Source organism: Emydura macquarii, unplaced genomic scaffold, assembly GCF_026122565.2.
Source record: "Emydura macquarii macquarii isolate MOO-44397 ecotype Brisbane River unplaced genomic scaffold, CSIRO-AGI_Emac_v2 contig_1390, whole genome shotgun sequence".
NCBI classification, from domain to species: domain Eukaryota; kingdom Metazoa; phylum Chordata; order Testudines; family Chelidae; genus Emydura; species Emydura macquarii.
Genome location: NW_027131527.1, coordinates 10,483,649 through 10,498,714, shown reverse-complemented (window position 1 = coordinate 10,498,714; position 15,066 = coordinate 10,483,649). Strand labels below are relative to the sequence as shown.

Below are 15,066 nucleotides of genomic sequence, written 5' to 3'. Positions count from 1 at the left end.
AGATCAGGTGAATCCAGAGACCGATGATCTTTAGGAAAAGTTACAACACCTTCGTTTTTGAGAACGTCTTTCCACCATAAGTGATACTTGCAGTTCAAACACCCCTTTTATGCTCCTCCTCCTAAAAAAAATTAAATTAAAAAAATCCTACCGGAAGCATTATTCTGACCCCATAAATGGAGAAGTTATAGAGGCTCCCTGAAGTCCACTGTGGACTTTGTTATTGCTACTGAATTTACATGGAAGGTGCTCAGTCAAATACTATGATGATGAATAATGGTATAAAAGTCTCAAATAGATTCATTATGAAGGAATCTAGGGCACCTGACAAACTGTACTGGTGAGAGCCGGAGTTGAGCTCCAGTGCATTCCAAATCCTAACAGCTATGAACTCGGCTTTCAGTCTTAATACAAGTCATTTGAAGAAGTCAAAAATTGCTAAGTGATTATTTTACGTACTGGGAGCTTAAATCACCACCTCTAATCTGTATTACCAGTAATTACTGAGATGGATGTGTTTGCTTGATATTCTTAAATACTTACTGACTGCTGCTTGTGGCTTTTTGCATAACTTGAGGCCCTTCCTTCACAGTAAAATAGGTTTTGTTGGCCTATTCCTGTTTTGATATCACTTATTCCCTCAGTTTAGTAGAACCTTTGAAGTATACTTCACAAAAGAAAAGTCCATTTCTGATGCCTGGATTGTAACAGCATCTAAACAGTCAAGTATCATGCTTGAAGTTGAAATCTCTGGCTTAATCCTCCGACCAGATAAATGTCAAGTGTTAGACCAGTCATGATTTAGCATTGCAATGGAAAGTCAAGTGTCCTTGTGCCAAACCAGTTGCTCTATGAGTTAAGGACCATTGAATGGGAAACATTCAAAGATGAAATGGTTCTAGATTGTCAGTCTGCAACACTTGCTAAATCATTTTAAATTAAAATACATCTTTTCTGTGACGCTTTATTGAATAAGCTATTGGTTAGACTAGCTGCAATCTGTATTATACAATTACATAGCAAGCTACCATCCCTGCCCTCAAAGAGTTAATAATCTAGTTTGAGACAAGATGTGGCAAGTGAATGTGACAATTAAAAAGGATAATAGTGATACATTCATGTCTTTACATGGATTATATATATAAAACTTAATGGTTTAAAAGTACTGAGTCTAGGGTCTTTTTGTTGGGGATGGTTGCAAACATTAGTTAGATATCCTATCAGAATCACAGTGGTTTCACAAGTCACAGCAGTTTCACCGGTGTTAATAATAATAATTAATAATATAATGGTTTTCATTGATATTAGCTCTTTTGTTTTCAAAGTAATTAACACAGTCAGTCCTCAGCTGGTGATCCATTATCATTAACCAGCTTTTACAGGTGGGGAAACAAAGGCATGAAGAGGAGAAATGATATGCCAAAGGTCAAGGAGGGAGACGCTAGTAAAGTTAAGACCAGAACACAGTGTCCTGTATTTCAGTCATGCGTTCAGTACTGTAGGCCTATCTGCCTCTTTATGAAAATTAAATCCACACTTGACATTTTTTTATTAGAAATTATCCAAGATTTTTGTTCTTAGGATCAGTCAGATATTTAGCAGAATGGCTATTGCTAACTCTCTTCACAGATCCAACTACACTGGGAGAATGGAGTTCCCACCCCCTGTTGTTTGCTGTTACTTTATATATGGTAATTTAATACTGTTGGATAGTTGAGTTAAGGTATTATTGGTATATGAGTATCTAATGCTGCTGGGTGGTAATTACTAACCAGTATGGTTTTTAAGATACCTAGAGCTTTTTGTATAGGTATTTTTGTTTAAATCTAAATAAATGATAAAATATAATAAGATGAATGCACTTCATCTCCACACCCCTCTCCTCCTGTTCACCCTTCCCTCTGCCTCAGGCTCATCCCACTCCCTTCTAGCTTAAGCTCATATCCCATTCCATCCCCACCATCAGGCTGATGGACCAAATTCAACCCTCTTTATGATTCATTAATATAAGGATGTAATTGCAACATTATCTGTGTGTGCGTCAGGACAGGAGGCGAAGAGAGAAGATGTTGGCACACTGTAGGTATAAGGGATGTTATGTCTGTGTATGGTGGTGTCTAAACGTAAAACACCCAAAAAGAAGGAAGAGAATAAATACAGATTCAGGGGGGATATACTATAGAGATGAAATTCAGATTAAATTTAATATAGTCAAGTAAAAATAAATGGACCTTATGTGGAATAATTTAAACCACATTCTTGGAGCTTTAAAACTCTACCTGTCCTGCAGGAAGGAAGGGTTTCTCTCTCTCTTTAAAGGATTTCAAGATTATTTAATGGAATGTAACTTGCAGGGTGAGGCATCCTCTGAAGGAGAAATGGAATTTTAAGGCTTCAGAGCTGTACCGATGAGGTAAGTCACAACTGGCATGACACCTTCTAAAATAGCATTGTTTTCAGAAGTGTGTTACAATTTCTTTAGACACTGGTATTGGTGCAAATCAAAGACCTCAAGCAAATTTTCTCCTGCAGTAGAGGTTTCTTGAAGTGAAAATAATTAGAAAAATTCTGGCAGACAGCTGCAACTTACATGGATTCACAAACCTAACAAAAAGATTATGCTTTGAGCTACAGGAAGCTATAGTGTTAAAATCAACATGTGATGCTGGGTTTAACTACAACTTAATTAAAAAACATAAAAATGTTTGTCATATAGCATAGTTTTTATTTGTTATACTTATGAATACTGAAAGTACATTGAATTGTAAATCATATAATGTATGAACAAATACATCTCCTGAGATTGTAAGAAACCTAACATTAATACAAAATATTTTGAGTAGGTAACAATTAAAGAAATCAGTCAGTAGTTCTGTGTTATTTGGCTTCTGCAATTCAAAGAGGAGGAATGAAATAGCAATGTTCAGTATCACAATGTATTTTAATAGTAAGTATTCTCATTTTCCTAACATATAACCCACTTTATGAGCGAGTCAAATGTGTTGATGCTGGAACAGAATAAGTAAACAAACTAACTAAACCAACTCTTGGCCTCCTCAGTTATTGTTGTGCTACTCCATTGTAAAAAGGACACACTATAAAAATGTTTCTTTGTTTCAGTGTAAAAAACCAAAAAATTCCTCCAGTGCCACAAAGCCCAGGTAACTACTGGTGGCTAAGTGACCTGAATTTATGTCATGGTCATCACCTCTAGCGTACTCATGGCTCTTACTTTAGTGACACATTGCAGTCAGTGGAGAAGTATAATTTGTACTCTACGGTGTCTCTTTGTGGCCATGGAAATACTCTTTCCTGAAGATATGCTGCATTTCCAGGGCATTTAAATGGCTAATTAAGGAGATTTAAGCTTCACATTTCCACCGTACATTTGGCAGAACTTCATATTAATGTTACATTTCAGAATAGAAATCCTGAGTCTTCCTACGATAAACACAGGTCAATTTGGAAGGAACAGTATAGCTGATGTTGAGCTGCTTTTCCTATTAAGTTAATGTTTCGTTGTGATCATTGCCATTAAATATAAATTCAAGTGAAAGCCCAAATGTTTATAGTTTTTCCGCTCTTGGTAGAAATGCATGTTGAGTTAATGCTTTGTTACTATAGGTCAAATAACTAAACTATTCAATTTGCATTGACTGTTGGAGATATGTAGGTTTGCATATTATAGAAACTCCTTCACATAAGGTCAGATTATCTGAACAGTCTGATGCTTTGATGAGATGCTTTCCTTAAACGTTTGTGGGCCACAAGGCTTGTGGCTTCTAGTTGTCTGCTTAGTCATCCCACATTCAGCTCTCCACTTTAGAGTCAAATTCATCCTTAACATAAGTGGGCCAACTCTGTTGACTTCAAAGGAGGTGCAGTCATTTTCAGGAGGCTGAATTTGACTCTCTTTCGTCATCAGTTTACATAATATCTAATTGTGTCCTTCTCTTTCTAGCCATAGCATTAACTAAGAGCTTTATTAGAATAGATTCTTAAATAGTGGTGATAGGAAATGCAGTAAACGTAGTTATGTTTTACAGAAATTAACTTGCAGTTATAATGTAATTTATGAAAAATTTGCCCTCATTTATTTAGTGTTATGTTTGAGGGCCAGATTGAGCTCAGTGCCTGCATGAGTGTACAAAAGCTGGGAAAGTTTAACATCCCCCTACCCCCCTAACCCCAGCAACAACAAAAACCGAATACCATTTTTCTCATTGTGCACAGGCATTAGCTACACTTGCAGTCCATGTGCTCTGAGTATGATTACTTCCTGATAGCATGCCTTATGGTGCTAAGCTCCCCCAAAATTGGTGGAGAGGCGATGGAGCCATGCCGGGGAATGTCTTTTTCAAATCACATATCATTCTTGTAGCTTTTCAACATCCATTAAAGTGTGAACACCAGAGCTGGACATAGAGATAATACCACCTTGCTAAGTCCTGACTGATATTCCCCTTTGTATACATCTAAAGAATGTAACGCTTTCTGACAGCATATCACTGGGATCTCATGTTCATTTGATTCTTTATTGTAACTTGTACAATTTTTTGAGCTCCAGTAGGTAGGTTTTATAGAAGCAGAATATTTATCTGGTCTTAAGATAAGCCTGATTTTGTTAAATTGTGCAAAATTACAGGTTTTGTGGTGTTAGTGTGATGAGGGTTCTCATTCAATATGGAGTTAGCTGAGATTGGAAAACTCACTTTGTCTTCTACTTTCCTTAAATTTGTTTCCAGAGATGGATAGCAAGGGTGAGGCACCAAACCCTTAAATATAAAATAAAATTTACAGGAATTTTACTACTAATTGATCTGAGATGCTAAAACTTAGAAAGTGTCTGCAATGTATTTTTGTTAAGAATGTTTACATCATTGCATTTCATAAAATAATTACACCTTGTAATTATTTGATTACATGTATTTACTCTAACTATATAATAAGGCATAATTATGAAAGTATTTGTGTATGTGATCACTAAAATTAGTTTTAAAGAAAATTCTCCCAACAAAAATTTAATTGGAGCATCACAGTTGTGTTGCAGAACAATAAAAGCAAATAAATTAATGTCTCTGGATGCCTACAGTAAGCACCAGACAATTCATCCTCTGAATTTCTATCCCTTTGTCAATTTGTCTCAATATCCAAGTATTGTTTCATCCTAGTGTGTTTGGTGGTGCAAATGATATCTCTTTATAAGAACTGTGTTAGTAGTGTGTGTGTGAAAGAGCCACATTCTTAATATATATTGGTAGCCATCAAAGAGTCAATGATTACTAACAGAACATTCAGCATATTTCTTTCTTTTTCTAAATACAGGGGAAAACTGTGTGTGGTAACTATTGGTAACTTCTGACTTTTACTGGTTATCACTGTGAAATTATCTTACCTTTTCTAATCTCTGGAAATGAAAGGCATGTATATTCATGCATCTATGCAAACTTAGTTACTTTAAGGACTGTTGCTTTACCAGGCCTCCCAGTAGGTGGGCATGCAAATTTTTCATACACATCCATTCACATGTGTAAAAGCTATGTTTGTGTTTGCAAAATGTGTATTTGTATATGTAAATAGCCATTTAGTCAGCCAATTTGCACATGAAAAATGCAGGTTTTTGATGCACAAATGCTGTTCACACACGTTTTGCACCAATTGGAAGCCCAATGCAAATTTCAGCTACAGAGTGTATGACAAAATGTGGTTGGTTTGATAACAAAATGGATCAGGGCTGAGATCAGGACTTGGTTACAGTGTAAGGAACTGTGGACTTCAGATGTTTTAAAGAGGATGTATTCACTGGTGTTAGACAAATGCAGTGTTAAGTGCTATCTAGAAATATTCATGCTTTTTATGGCCCTACAGATATTTTTTATAATCACAAGTGGACAGGATTAAAAATGGTTGTGGTGACTTTATGTACAATAAATACTATCATGACATATACATTTTATGGTCTGTGAAACAAAAGACAATTTAATAACTACAGATAAAAGAACAAGATTCACAAAAATGTGAATGACTAAGAATATATCTGTTATATATGTAGTAATTGACAGATCTGCTGGAAACTTTGTTTCCCTGGCTTAATTTACTGTGGAATTTGCCATTTGTTTCCCACATTTTTGTCAATATACAGTGCTTCTGTTTAGTCCTTCAGGGTAAAAGATGAGGTTTTTCTGGGAACTACAAAATCCAGATCTCAGTTTGGGATTTGCTACCCTAGGGATGAGCCTGACAGCTATTTTTGAAACTAGAATAGCTTTGCTTGGAAAGCAAAATCATATAAAAACATAAGCACTGATAATGCCTTGTATGGACTTGGCTGTCTGAAAAAGGGAATGAGCTGACATGGGATTTTGTGGCTTTGATAATGTAGGGCCAAAGGTATACAAAGCTATTTACTCTTGCTAGTTGTGAATGCAAAAAGCCCTTTGTTAAACCAGAGATGTTTTGAGTGTGACTTTTTCAAAGCAGTTTATGGGATTTAGACAGACAACCCCCTTTACATTTTAACAGGAATTGTGTGTCTAAATTCCCTGGCCAGCTTTAAAAATTCCAATTTAAAAGTTTGCACTCCAGCTTCCAGGATTACCAGCCACATTTGAGTAATTGTACTATAATAATTACTACATAATACTGATATTTATCTCAAGGTAAGCATTTGATCCTGGTAAGAGTGCTTCTGGAAGGGGGGGGGGGGAAGAAGAAAGAACTAATGATAGTTGCAAATTTATTATAGTGTAATTTATTATATTGTCCCTTTTTGCCTGATAGGTGGAATTATTGTTTGATAATGCTCCAGCAGAAGGCTGGAGGTGTGCCTCAAAGATAACATTTTATACTTACAATGAACCATCTAGAAAAATGCCAAGAAGAAGCACTGACACATTAGAACTCTTCTGTGGCCAACAACTACCAAAAAAAAAAAAAAAGACATATGAAATTGCAGTTAACGTGTTGTAAAGCACTAAGGATTCTTTCTCCAAGAATCAGGCAGCACAGACAATACTGAAGAGGTTTATTCACGATACCGGGAAGTCTGATAAATCAGCTTCAACTTCATGGTGTTACAGTGGTCAATTATATATGCTTTCTTATTGATTACATAGTATGTTTTAAATTCTTTATCTATTCACATACAAATACAGACACTGTCCCATCCGGAGAGAACAACAGTGATAATGGTCTACATGCAGAGACACTTTAATCACTCTACTTACATCAAGGATGCTAGGGCTATGCTTGGGGTGGGGGTAGGGTGGAGGAAGAAAGGGGGGGGGGATCCTTACAGATAGAAATTCTAAAAGCAAATGTGCTGTTCTCATTGGAATTAGAATCACTAAGAGGACATCTGGCTTCCTGAGCCATCAGATGTTTACACTAGCCATTGTCCTTGAGGCTCAGGTATGTTCGTTAGCCGTTTAAATGAGTTTTGACCTCCAACTGGTTAGCTGAAAACAACGTCAAGCCTTACAGTGGGCACAGTATGTAGGAAGGTGTTGAAGTAGGTAATAGGGCAGTATATCAATGAGAAATACATTGGGGCATTAGCCACCCTGCAGTGAAATTAGGAAAGGTCCGGTTTGGGAATGCTAGAAACAGAGGAGGATTAAAAGTGGGCCCAGCCTACAGAAAGAGCTTCCAATGCTTGGCAAAACATCGCCAATCAGTAGTGAGCTAGAGATATTTTGACCTGAAGGAAGAGAGAAGGAGAGAAGAATTTAAATAAGCTGGAGTTTGCATAGGTATCTTCAAAATATCTAAGGGAGTTAGATAGAAAAACATTAGCTGAAGTTTCTCCTAGCTGATAGCAGCCTGCCTACTGGTGCACCTACTGCTGTAATACTGTGTCCAGTTCTGGTGCCCACAATTGAAGAAGAATAAGGATGTCTGCAAATTGGAAAGGGTTCAGAGAAGAGCCAAGAGAATGATTTAAAGTATTAGAAAACATGCCTTATAGTGATAAATTCAAGGAGCTCAATCTATGTAATTTAAGAAAGAGGTGGTTAAGGGGTACCTTGATTGCAGTTTGTAAGAATCCACATGTGGAACAAATATTTAATAACAGTCTTTTCAATCTAGCAGGGAAAGGTATAACATAATCCAATGGCTGGAAGATGAAATTAGACAAATACAAACTGGAAATAAGGCAGAACGTTTTGATGGTGAGGGTAATGAATCAATGGAACAATTTACCAAGAGTCATGGTGGATTCTCCATCAATGACAATTTTTAAATTAAGGTTGGATGTTTTTCTAAAAGATATGCTCAAGGGATTATTTTTGGGGGAAGTTCTATGGCCTGTGTTATACAGGTCAGACCAATGGTTCCTTCTTGCCTTGAAGTCTATGAATGGTAAAGCAGAGGAGTCCGGTTAACAGGAAGGAGATCAGAGATAACTGGATGCTACCATCCCCTCAATTTATGACACAATATCATGCTGTGACCTAACGAAGAGTGTGGGGGTGGTGGGGAAGAGGAGAAAGCTACAGGAACTGGGTAAGTCAGACTTATTAGCACCAACCTATTTGTTTTAAATGAATCATCCAGCTAATATAGTTTTTGTTTGTGTATTTTTCATAAAAAATACACAGCTTTTAAAAATCTTTTATTCATATTTATTCAGTTTGTGAACAAACCTTTGCCTCTTGGCATGAACTGTTTGTGTCCATTATTTGTGATTTGTTGTTCTTGGTATGTGGATGGTCACCTAATGTTGTTTCTGCTTTTTGATTCAGTGAGATGAATGATGAATAGCAAATGCCACACATTCTTGTTCACAGTGACTGAGTGTTTTTATGAAGCACCGAACATTTGTGCACCCTTTCTTTATGAGGTTGAGATGGGGGGTAAAGCAGTACTTTAATTGGGACTGGTTGGGGGGCACTTTTTGTAGAAATTGTGCGCACAAATATGAACAGAATGCCAAGGGGACTTGGTAATTTTTATATTAGACCTACTGGGCCAGTTCTACAGACTACAACGAGGTTGCAAAAGTATAGTTGAAGGGAAATTTGGCCCACTCTTTAAACTGTGAATTAAATGTATTATGTGTTAGTTGTACTTGGGGTGAACTCTTAAAGAGAGAATAATTTATATGGGATCTGAATGAACACTGGGTGAAAATAAAGCCCCAGAGAGCTGTGAATAATAAAAGTATTTCTTCTTTTGTATTTATTTTTTAATTTGGTACTGGGCCACTGGAAGGAGAGGAGAGCAAAATATTATATTGGCCAAAGCTATAGATTAGCAGTTATCTGTTCTTCTAAAATTTTTCTTTTCATATTTTTGTAAAACGGTCACATACAATATTCTTCTCATTAAATACCTCCCTGCACCTAGTACCCATTAAAAGTGTAATAAATGTACTTAACAGAAGTGAACTTTTCTTGCAAAGCAGTAGAAATGTTGTTCTTTGGCATTTAACATTAAGGCAGTTAAAGGGGGAAAATAATCAGTAATAGTACAGTATAATTCTGATTATATTTTAAAATCATATACACACTTATGTGTATTTTATAATAATTCTTTATTGCTCATAGTAATTTAAGTATTTCCCTGTACCACTTTTTAGATTTTTTAGATTATCCTTTTGTATTATATTGTTAACACAACACGATACAATTAGTGAACAATATAAAAACTCATTTTACTTCTCATTCCACCAATAGCTAAACCCTTTGAAGAAGTCCCTCTTTCCCAACATTAATGTTTTATTCCCTCCAGAAAATAAAAATGTATTCTTATACTAGTACAGATACTAAAACAAATACTGTATATACATGATTTTGATGAAAAAGCATTTCTATGTGTGAAAGTGATATCCTCTTCAAAACAAAAATATTTTTTTTTTCCTCAGTAAAGGAAGAACAGGAAGAGACATAGGCACCAATCTCGCAAATCACTTGAATACCTGCTTAAATTTAAGCACATTGTCTCATTGACTTCAGTGGAGCCACTCATTAATATTAAACATATGCTCAAGTGCTTTTATGGATTGGGGCTTTTGCAAACTTCCCTATTTCCTGGATTATTTTTACTTTTTAATCAATATGGTTATCTATATTTTTTGGTCCTTTATTCTGCGCATTTTTAAAGAGGGACAACATTACCCATCCTTTAAAACATTACATGCTTTTCCTCCCATCTGGAGTTTTGAACTCCTCACAATGGTTTATGCCAGTTCTCTCAAGTTTTCATACCTGACTTTGTGTAACAAAATTTGTGATGCAGTAACTTAAATAAAATCAGAAAATAATTCAAGTTATACAAGCATCACTGTTGTTACATTGTTTTTTGATGTGAATACTGGACTAGCATATAGCATTGATACCTTCCAAGGACATACCAAAAAATCTATTTATTGTTCAAGGTCTTCATCATCCTATTGTTATGATGAATTGGGTTGTCTTTAATAAATAGTAAATCATTGTACATTAATTTTAACAATGTCAACATATTCTTTAGTATTCTAGTCAACCTAATTATAACCAATGTACAAATTCAGATTTGCAAGCATACTTCAAATGGCAGAATGCATTTTTTTCTACAGCTAGATAAAAAAAAATCTTCTAATACTGTAAATAAAAGAGACAATAGTTAGAGGCAATGGAAAAAAGAGAAATAATCAGAAATAACTGGCGGACAAATGAATCTAAGATACACCAAGACATTTCTTTCCAGGTAGAGCTGGAGTGGTAAACTCTTTGGGACACAGTCATCTTTTCTCTATGTGTGTGTGTGTACAGTGCCTAGCACTATGGGGTCCCAATCCCTTACTGGGGTCTCTAGGCAGTTACTGTAACACAAATAAATGATAAGAGACAGGGGTCTTCTAGGGATGGGTTCACAGATACCATGCTGCAACAGGAGTATTCAGTCATAAGTTATGTTGTGGGGTCCCTGCCAGGAGCACACAGTGGAGAAGTAGCTCTGCCTGTTGGGATTTTACCAGAGATTAGGTATTATACTTCACAGGACTTGCTGAAAGGTAAGAAGGGGTGCAGGGGAATCTTCACAGTCATGCAGCGGTCATCTACAATAAACTTTAATTAGGAGAGAGGCAATATACATTGTCTTTGAAAGGGGGAGTTGATAAAAATATCTGCCCCGCTACACAGAAACTGGATGTAGCATGAGAGAGGTTCTGCTGGAGGCAATCAGGTACTGACTTCATTTAGAGATTGCCACAATAGGTGATATTGTTGGGATTGGGTACCAGGAACATTTGTAGCCAAAGAAAGAGTACAGCTGTTCTGAGAGTATTTTTCTGGGATGTGCCATTTTGTTTAGCCTGTGAGTGATGAAACGATACGTAGTGTCTTTGAAATCCATCAGTGTTAAATGTATTTTAAACAAAGGATGTGCATGCTCTCATTTCAGACTTTCCATATCTTTACTGCCCTTCTGCATAAATGTGTAAGCTCTCGTCTTACATTTTCAATTGAGGGTGTTGTACATGAGTGACTTATGGGGTACAATCAGCTTTTGCTCTGAATTATATACAAAATTAGCTTAAATGTGTAGAAAAAATTGTCGTTTATACTAGTTTGGAATTAATTGAGTCAGTTCTTTGGGGAAAAATGTACTGTGAGTCTCATTGTTTGATACAAAGAGATGTGTATACCAAGCACCAGATCCTCTCCACACTTAGGGCAGTTTTGTGCCACTCCATTGGCACAAATCAACCTAAAGCTGCCTTAGCCAGATACGGTAGACAATTATCTGAGCAGAAGATTGTCAGGTAGCACTTAGCTTCCACAATAGCTCTACCACTCTCCATGCAGCCAATTCAGGAGACATAGTTGGTGGAAAAGGGGGTGTGGTAGGATCATTGCTGAATGACTCAGGATCAGTGGGGAGCATGCCACAAAGGTGGCTTAAAGTTACCTTTGCAAAAAACCTTCCTGAATGGTATCAGACATTCCATGGCTGGAATGGATGATTAAGCCCCAACAGCTGAAAGTTCAGGGCAGGCACTGAAATATTCTACACAAAAGGTTTTACCATTTGAAACTCAGAGTGAGTTCATTGCAGTAGGTGAACTCAGTTGGCCTAATTTTGAACCGACTTGCAAAATGTGCAATCAAAGTACAAAAGCTTTAGTTTATGTTCTGCTTAGGAAAAACGAATGAAGTAGCAGAGAGATGAAAAATAGAAGTGTGAGTGTGTGAGTGTGTGAGTGTGTGAGTGTGTGAGTGTGTGAGTGTGTGAGTGTGTGAGTGTGTGAGTGTGTGAGTGTGTGTGTGAGTGAGTGTGAGTGTGTGAGTGTGTGTGATTGTGTGTACACCATATATCATTTAGGATATTAATTTGTGCTAGTTTAGCCGATAAAGCCTAGTTTACATTAAAAGGGTTTGTGGGTATGTAGACAGAGCGTATGTCCTCAAAAGTGTGTGTTTGTCAGTATAGCTTACACCAGTTCTCAAAACTAAATAAATTTATAGCAGCAAAAGCATTTTTTGTTGGTATTACTGTCTCTACACTAAAGCTTTTGGTAATGGGATAAACATTGGGATAAACACCCCTAATCAACATTATACTGACAAACGTTTCTGGCATAGAGCTGATGTATTACATAGAACAGGTTCTCTTTAGCTAGCGATCATGCTTGCCTTTTTAAAATTAATCAAAGGATGGGGGAAGGAGGTTAACAGAATAGGTCTAAAGTGCTGAGTAAAAGTTCACAAATTTGGAACAACTTTTGTGAACCCAAAATGCAATTTGAGAGAGATGCAAAGCATCAACCTGTATGCAGTTTGCCCATTCCTGTTAGTGGACACTTGATCATGTGGCATCCATTGTATTCACTGAATAAACATTTACCTTCGATTACCACGCTTCTTCATAGGCTGCTACTACACCATACGTATACACACTAATGAATCTAAGTTGTCTTTGTCTTGTGTTTTTTACAATATACCATGTCTGCCAAGCAGTGACTTGACACTAAAGTGTGTTTAATCAGTAGATCTGGTCGAGATCCAGGAAGGTTTCCTGCCAAAATAATAATAATAATAATTAATAAATAATTTTTATTGAAACCAAAATGTTGAATTGAAAAATTTAGTTTGGAATTGACATTTCTATATGAAATGAGTAGAACTGAGTGAAATTTGGAATTTACACCTAGTGGGAAATTCTGGGCATTTTAGCATTTGTTTTTGTACTGAAATGGGATGAGAAGTTGAAAATTCTAATTTTTTTGTAAAATAGAAATTCTGAAAATTTTGATTCAGGGTTGTTGAAATGTTTCATTTGGACATTTTTGATTGAAACAAAATGCTTCAACATTCCTGAATTCAAAATATTTTGTTTTATCATGTTGAATGGACTTGAAATGTAGTCCTGTCAGGAAGCCCTCATATGGGAGAATGAGGGCATCAGTTTTTCTAGTTGTACTGCATCTTCCACGATACACTCACTGTCATTAGACTTCCCTGATGCACCATGAAGCTTGGTAAGGATTCCATTATTGGAGATGTAGTTCTCTAGGGAGCCCAGCCCATAAAAAGACTATGGGGGGCTGAACTATATTTCCAATAAGGGAACGTGCTTAAAAAGGAAATGCAGTTTAATATTTTTTTAACTGATTTGAAACAAAACTTTTCAGATCAATTAAATAAAACAAAATGTTCCAGTTTGGAATATTTACATTGACTGAGGAAAAATGACATTTTAAGTCTAAACAAAATGAAAACTGTTTTGTTTAGAAATATCAATTTGAAACCAATGTTTTCATTCTGAATTGGTTCAGAACTCTGTTTCTGTTTCAACTGAAAATTTTCTATCAAAGATATCTTAAGGTAAGGGATTCTGATCACCTCTTTTAATCAGTTGGCTCCCGTTTTTGCTACCATTTAAATGAATGGTAATATTACGACTAGCGTCAGTGAGTGCAGAACTGACACCTTTCATTGTTTTGGACCCATTTTAAGAATATCCTGCACATTTCTACAGCCAGTGCTTAACCCAGGTCTGCTGATGTCCAAAAGACAACAGCCCTACTAGGTTAGTGGCAAGTGAATATCTCTTACTAAATTTGTAGGAGTTGTGCTAAGCTCATTCCAGCTAGAAGACATATTTCCATGTTTTTTCAAAGAGTACATGGGGAGAATATTCAAATTTTGTCTATAATTCTGAACAACCTAAAAAGGAAGAGAATTAAAATGTTTTATTGACATGCAGTGATTGTTGAAAACAAGATTAGATAGCTAAAACGGTTCCATAAAAATCCACATCCTATGCAGCATATGGCCATCTGATCACAAACCTGTAAGAGTTCTCAGAAGTGATAGTGTTCTCAGAAGATATAGTATGAAGTTGAAAAAAGATTCTTGATACTTAAAGACAAAAATACAACAGGCTAAATTCTGCTGTCAATTATGCTGGCAAAATCTTGACTAACTGTACTAAAGTGAATGGAGTTACACCAGTGTAAATCTAAAGTAAATAAGGGCAGAACTTGGCTCACTAATTTGCAAACAAGACCAAAGAGACTCTAGGGATTTCTTTCAGTAGTGTTAGGCTATATTTCTTTCCCAGTCATTGTTTGCACACCGTCACAAATCAATAGATCAATCTGTTATGAATCAAAAGACTGTTGTTAAAAACAAGCAAAGGATACACCACAGTTATTCAGATATTGACTAAAGATAACTAGAAAATAGATCAGCTTGTTTAACTTAATATTGCTAATTAATATTGTTGGGAAAGCAATAAGCTTCATCAAAAGTATAAAAGGCGATTGGGGAAGAATTTGGCAAGGATGTGTCTAACCTGTAAATCAGTAAAATTAGAAACAGCAAACCATGAATTTCTGCACAGATGCTTCGTTTCTTCAATCAGTTCTTGAATTAAAAATAAAAACAAAAAAATAAATCCTAAATGGCACCAGCTAGCTGGAAACTAGATACAATTTGTTTGAAAGTATCAAAAATAAATGCCCCTGGAGAGATGTAGCAAAAGTTTTGTGTGATGTTATAACTCCAGCTAGAGTACAATGGTTGGACTAAGAAAGTTTATTCATTGTAGCTTTATTTTCCATTCTAACTCAAGCCA

The 15,066-nt window shown here is 36.1% G+C and overlaps 1 protein-coding gene across 5 annotated transcripts in view; it reads left to right on the top strand.

Annotated features, from left to right (window-relative positions):
* CTNNA3 (catenin alpha 3) overlaps window positions 1–15,066 on the top strand; it is an 813,634-nt gene that overhangs the window by 404,491 nt on the left and 394,077 nt on the right. Inside the window, exon 1 of one of the 5 annotated variants that reach the window (XM_067552603.1) lies at window positions 2,263–2,413. The exons of the other annotated variants lie outside the window; for them this stretch is intronic. The gene's annotated coding sequence lies outside the window, so the exon portion shown is untranslated. Of the gene's footprint in view, window positions 1–2,262; window positions 2,414–15,066 lie in introns of those variants that run through there. 5 annotated transcript variants of the gene reach the window in all.